This window comes from Entelurus aequoreus, linkage group LG24 (genome assembly GCF_033978785.1).
Source record: "Entelurus aequoreus isolate RoL-2023_Sb linkage group LG24, RoL_Eaeq_v1.1, whole genome shotgun sequence".
Classification (NCBI taxonomy): Eukaryota; Metazoa; Chordata; class Actinopteri; order Syngnathiformes; family Syngnathidae; genus Entelurus; species Entelurus aequoreus.
Window position 1 is genome coordinate 36,998,596 of NC_084754.1, and position 6,000 is coordinate 37,004,595.

Consider the following 6,000-nt stretch of genomic DNA (forward strand, 5'->3'; position numbering starts at 1 on the left):
CCATCTGGATTGTTAAAGGCGCAAAGTTGAAAAGCCAGCATCTGTGATGGTATGGGGGTGTATTAGTGCCCAAGACATGGGTAACTTGTGAAGGCGCCATTAATGCTGAAAGGTACATACAGGTTTTGGAGCAACATATGTTGCCATCCAAGCAACGTTACCATGGACGCCCCTGCTTATTTCAGCAAGACAATGCCAAGCCACGTGTTACATCAACGTGGCTTCATAGTAAAAGAGTGCGGGTACTAGACTGGCCTGCCTGTAGTCCAGACCTGTCTCCCATTGAAAATGTGTGGCGCACTATAAAGCCTAAAATACCACAACGGAGACCCCCGGACTGTTGAACAACTTAAGCTGTACATCAAGCAAGAATGGGAAAGAATTCCACCTGAGAAGCTTAAAAAATGTGTCTCCCCAGTTCCCAAACGTTTACTAAGTGTTGTTAAAAGGAAAGGCCATGTAACACAGTGGTGAACATGCCCTTTCCCAACTACTTTGGCACGTTTTGCAGCCATGAAATTCTAAGTTAATTATTATTTGCAAAAAAAAAAAAAAAGTTTATAAGTTTGAACATCAAATATCTTGTCTTTGTAGTGCATTCAATTGAATATAGGTTGAAAAGGATTTGCAAATCATTGTATTCCGTTTATATTTACATCTAACACAATTTCCCAACTCATATGGAAACGGGGTTTGTATATATGTAACAAAGAGTAAAGCCATAGGCTCAAACAAGTTCCGTAAATAATCCAAATTTGGAGCACAACATCATAGTTTTCACAGCTTTTTGGTTGTTAGAGGTAGAGAGTGTTTTAAATTAGAGTTCTATTTCTTTTTTAAAGGCACAAAATACAGGTCGGGTATTGAGAAACTTACATGTATGAATATAAAACTTAGTCAATAGTATAATGAGGTTGCAAAGGTAACATTCCTTTTCACATTTTTTTTCTCATACAGTGTAAATCCAAATAGCACATCTTTAAAACAAAGCGCAAATTTGTAAAATAATTTAGGTTGGAATGTTTTATTTGTAGCAGTCGCATGAAACTCCCACGTTTGTCACAAAATACTTTCAATTTATGTGAGGTGTGATTGTGTGGATATAATAATAATGATAAATGGGTTATACTTGTATAGCGCTTTTCTACCTTCAAGGTACTCAAAGCGCTTTGACAGTATTTCCACATTCACCCATTCACACACACATACACACACTGATGGCGGGAGCTGCCATGCAAGGCGCTAACCAGCACCCATCAGGAGCAAGGGTGAAGTGTCTTGCCCAAGGACACAACAGACGTGACTAGGATGGTAGAAGGTGGGGATTGAACCCCAGTAACCAGCAACACTCCGATTGCTGGCCCGGCCACTCTACCAACTTCGCAATAACACACTTTTGTTATTTTTTTCCGCTGCGTTTTTAGGCCGTATTTTTCCATTCACTGTTATTTATTATGTCAATCGGTGTTGCCCACTCCTCAGTAAGGAAAGAAGCTATTGGCTGTCATAAAAGTCTAGAAGTTGACGTCATCGCCTCATTTGCATACTTTATTGCAATGGACGCTGGGGGAGAGAGGACTAACTTCGTGGGAGGGATAGAAAGTGAGTTTAAAAATGTTAAGTATGATTAGAACAGCAAATTAACTTTTTTTCTGTTGATTCTTGGTTTTTGTATTTTAAATTTAATTCAATTTGGTTCTCACACTTTTTTCACCATGTACCCAGGGCCGCATTAACCTAAGAGGGGGACCCTGCACCTCCCAGGTAAGGCTGTGCATCCATCCATCCATTTGCTACCGCTTGCTAAATTTGGCTCTTCAAGTACCACCATAATGACCAACTTTAAAATACAGTAGTATGGTAGACCTAAGTATTCATTAAGTACCACCATAATGATCAACATTAAAATACAGTAGTGTAGTAGACCTAAGTATTCATTAAGTACCACCATAATGACCAACTTAAAAATACAGTAGTGTAGTAGACCCAAGTATTCATTAAGTACCACCATAATGATCAACATTAAAATACAGTAGTGTAGTAGACCTAAGTATTCATTAAGTACCACCATAATGATCAACATTAAAATACAGTAGTGTAGTAGACCTAAGTATTCATTAAGTACCACCATAATGACCAACATTAAAATACAGTAGTGTAGTAGACCTAAGACCCCGACTTAAACAAGTTAAAAACTTATTTGTGTCTTACCATATAGTGGTCAATTGTACGGAATATGTACTTCACTGTGCAACCTACTAATAAAAGTCTCAATCAATCAATCAATCAATCAAAAGTATTCATTAAGTACCACCATAATGACAAAATTAAAATACAGTAGTGTAGTAGACCTAAGTATTCATTAAGTACCACCATAATGACAAAATTAAAATACAGTAGTGTAGTAGACCTAAGTATTCATTAAGTACCACCATAATGACAAAATTAAAATGCAGTAGTGTAGTAGACCTAAGTATTCATTAAGTACCACCATAATGACAAAATTAAAATACAGTAGTGTAGTAGACCTAAGTATTCATTAAGTACCACCATAATGACCAACATTAAAATACAGTAGTGTAGTAGACCTAAGTATTTATTAAGTATCACCATAATGACCAACATTAAAATACAGTAGTGTAGTAGACCCAAGTATTCATTAAGTACCACCATAATGACCAACATTAAAATACAGTAGTGTAGTAGACCTAAGTATTCATTAAGTACCACCATAATGACCAACATTAAAATATAGTTGCAGAGTATTAAATCAAATCAAACTTAATTTATTTAGCACGTTTCATGCACAGGCAAGTGGCAAGGACAAAGTGCTGTACAAAACAAACAAACAAAAAGTAGGCCTAAGTATTAATTAAAACAGGGCAGAGGTTTTTTTAACAATTATATTTAATATTTTTGGCCACTGTAAGATTACACACAAATACAATGTGAACAGTAACAGTGTGTTTGAATATAGGATAATCAAGTGATTCTTTGGCGTACCACTAGATAGAGCCCGCGTACCACTAGTACCACTTTTTGACTCGGGAGTCGGGAGCCACATTGCGTTCAAAGAATTTGGCCGGGGCTGGCTATCTGTTTTAATAAATGTATATATATTAGATAGATACATTTATTTAATAAAGTCTAATACAATAAGGCAACAAGATACGTATCCCACACTTCTCTTGGGTAGATTATATATATATATATATATATATATATATATATATATATATATATATATATATATATATATATATATATATATATATATATATATATATATATATATATATATATGTATATATATAATATTAATGCAAACTGGGATAGGCTCCAGCGACCCCGAAAGGGACAAGCGGTAGAAAATGGATGGATGGACATATATATATTTTTTATTTTTTAATTTTTTTTATTTTTTTATTTTCACTTGGGATGTAATTTAAAATCTTTCACACAAGATGGCGTCAATTGATGACTGTAAACAGCCTCCTGTGACGATGTGGTATGCTTTGGACCATGGCTGTTCCTCTCCTTCCTATTGAAAGCAGATATTTGTTTATTAGCCGCTCTTTTTAAGTGCCTGCATAACATTTTGAAGATAAGCCCCGTGGGATCTATCTTATAATTTTTTGTTTTTTTTATTTTTTATTTTTTTAATAATGTCCTGCCCAGCTTCTCGGGCAAATCATATAGCAGATGTAGATGCCCATATCGGCTGTTCAGATTTACTTTATAAAAGAGAAGTGTAGGATACTTCTCTTGTTGCCTTACTTGTATTTTGACTTTATTAAATGTATTTATATTATCATTTGGTGCAGCCGGGCCGGAGCAGGAGGGGATAGAAAGAGAGAAAAAGGAAGACAGAGGGGGGAATTGTGGGGACAAGAGGGGGATTAGACAGAGAGACAAAACAACAACAGCAAACACAACAACAACAACAACAACAGAGCAACATCAGCAAATACGACATGTACAAATATGATGGTAAAAGTAATAGCAAATAAGCAGTTAGCGAAAATAAAAATAAAAATACAGAAATGACAATGAGCATTATTACACTAAAAATGGAGCAATATGAATACCAATAAAAATAGTGCTATTGATAATAAACAATACCAATACTTTACCTTTATTATCAACAATACAATTGTTCAAATGCAACAATACATATACGTAATGATAACTTGAGATACGAAAGAATGCAGAAAAATGGAGGGGAAGAAAGAGAAGCAACCTACATTAACCTTGTAGATTGTTATAGTAACAATAGGTTAAGCTTTGTCAGTGTGCCATGTGTTATACCCAGTTTACTCTAGGGCAACAACGTTAATATATGTTTGATGAAACGTGATTATGTGCATGAGTGTATGTGTGCATATGTACCTGTATATGTACAGTATGTGTATATGTGTGCTTGTACAGTGAATGTATATGTACAGTATGTGTATGTGTGTACAGCGAATGTATATGTACAGTATGTGTATACAGTGTGTGTGTTTGAACAGTGAATGTATATGTACAGTATGTGTATATGTGTGTTTGTACAGTGAATGTATATGTACAGTATATGTATGTGTGTGTTTGTACAGTGAATGTATATGTGTAGTATGTGTATGTGTGTGTTTGTACAGTGAGTGTATATGTACAGTATGTGTATATGTATGTTTTTACAGTGAATGTATATGTATAGTATGTGTATACAGTATGTTTGTATAATGAATGTGCGTGTGGATGTACGAACTTTGAGTGTGTAAATATGTACTGTATTTATTTGTATATGTATGTGGGAGCGTAGGTACCTATGTATGTCTGTATGTATGTGTGTGAGTATATGTGAATTTGCATGTACAATACATTTGACTCCCAGTGTGTGCGGGAGCCAGAGTACGGTCCCAGCCTCCCCGAGAGCCCATCCCACAAACAGTAGGTGTGGTGCCCAGGGAACCAGGGGCCACCTCCCCCGCGCAGCCAAGCCGGACAGCGACAGGAACCCCAGAGCCTGGCCCACCGCGCCGCCCACAAAGGCCAGCAGCAGGCCGCAGACAGACGCACCCGGCAGAGGACAAGGCACGAGAAAAGCAGGGGGCAGCCAGACCCCAAGCCAGCGAGAGACCACACCCCACACGGACAGAAAGGCGGGACGCCCCGCCCGAGGGGCCCGGAGACCCCCTGCAACCGGACGGGAAGACCGCCCCCGCCCCACCGGCAACAGGGCCCCCACGAGCCCCACCCCCCACCCCCGGAGAGCGCGGCGAGGCCAGCCCACGGCCACCCCACCCAAGCCGGCCGCCACAGGACCACCCAGCACGGGGCCACAGGAACCACCCACCCCACCCGCAGGGACCCCAACGATGGAGATGGAACAACCAGCAACCGCCCCGCCGAGTCCCCCCCTTAGGTAGGGGAATAAATAAATAAAATAAATAAATACATAATAATAATAATAATAATAATAATACTAATAAAATATATTAATTAATTAACTATCTTATAATTTTGAAGGATGGGGCTTTTACTGTCCTTGCCCTGGGAGACTCAATGTGTGTGTGTGTGTGTGTGTGTGTGTGTGTGTGTGTGTGTGTTTGTGTGTGTGTGTGTGTGTGTGTGTGTGTGTGTGTGTGTGTGTGTTTGTGTGTGTGTGTGTGTGTGTGTGTGGTGTGGTATAGTGTGCGTACGTGTGCACGCAGAAATATCAAAAGGCATGGACTCTCCACATTTGAATACCTTTTAATTTTGTCTTTTAATAGCTCATATTTTTTTGAATCCACTTCAGGAAATTACATTTTGTGGGCAATACAAAGTAACTAGATGAGGCAATTCCTGAAGGAATTACGTGTGAGTGCTGAAGTTGAACTGAAATGCTGACAGAATGTAGTATGAATGTAAGAATAGTTTGAATGTTGGAATGGTTTGAATGATGAAGAGTTTTAATTTCCAGGAAAACCGGAATTTGGTCTGGAACTTGGAATAGAAAAAAAGTGTAAAAATAGATGA